General features: G+C 49.7%; 1 protein-coding gene across 1 annotated transcript in view; it reads right to left on the bottom strand.

Moving 5' to 3' along the window:
- The window catches only part of LDLR (low density lipoprotein receptor), a 46,299-nt gene that overhangs the window by 24,395 nt on the left and 20,822 nt on the right, over nt 1-1,082 (bottom strand). The gene's annotated exons all lie outside the window — the stretch shown is intronic.

Genomic DNA, 1,082 nt, shown 5'->3' on the forward strand with positions numbered 1-1,082 from the left:
AAAAAAAAAAAAACAAGTTCTGGGCCGAGCACGGTGGCTCACACTTGTAATCCCAGCACTTTGGGAGGCCAAAGCGGGCGGATCATCTGAGGTCGGGAGTTCAAGACCAGCCAGCCTGACCAACATGGAGAAACCCTATCCCTACTAAAAAATACAAAATGGTGGCAAATGCCTGTAACCCCAGCTACTCGGGAGGCTGAGGCAGGAGAATGGCTTGAACCTGGGAGATGGAGGTTGCGGTGAGCTGAGATCGCGCCATTGCACTCCAGCATGGACAGCAAGAGTGAAATTCCATCTCAAAAAAAAAGTTCTGGAAATGAATGGTGGGGAGGGTGGTACTTGTATAACAGTGTGAATGTGCTTAAGGCCGCCGAACTTTGCACCTACAAATAGCTGCGATGGCACATTTTATGTTATAAATAATAATAATAGGACAGGTATGGACTCTCACTTTGTTGCCCAGGCTGGAGTGCCGTGGTTCGACCTCAGCTCACTACAGCCTCCACCTCCCGGGTTCAAGCGTTTCTCCTGCCTCAGCCTCCTGAGCAGCAGGGATTACAAGTGCATGCCACCACATCTGGCTAATTTTTCTATTTTTAGTAGAGACAAGGTTTCACCATGTTGACCAGGCTGGTCTCGAACTCCTGACATCTAGTGATCCACCCACCTTGGCCTCCCAAAGTGCTGGGATTATAGGCATGAACCATCCCATCAGGCCTAAAAATGGCTTTTACATGTTTAAATACTTGAGAAGAAAAATAGAAAGAGAAATTGTCTGGATGAGGTGGCTCACGCCTGTAATCCCAGCTACTCAGGAGGCGGAGGCGGGAGAATCACTTGAACCCGGGAGGTGGAGGTTGCAGTGAGCTGAGATCGCACCACTGCACTCCAGCCTGGGAGACAGAGTGAGACTCGGTTTCAAAAAAAAACAACAACGGCCGGGCGCGGTGGCTCAAGCCTGTAATCCCAGCACTTTGGGAGGCCGAGGCGGGTGGATCACGAGGTCAAGAGATCGAGAACATCTTGGTCAACATGGTGAAACCCCGTCTCTACTAAAAATATAAAAAATTAGCTGGGCATGG

The sequence above is a fragment of the Cebus imitator genome, unplaced genomic scaffold (assembly GCF_001604975.1).
Source record: "Cebus imitator isolate Cc_AM_T3 unplaced genomic scaffold, Cebus_imitator-1.0 Scaffold234, whole genome shotgun sequence".
Classification (NCBI taxonomy): Eukaryota; Metazoa; Chordata; class Mammalia; order Primates; family Cebidae; genus Cebus; species Cebus imitator.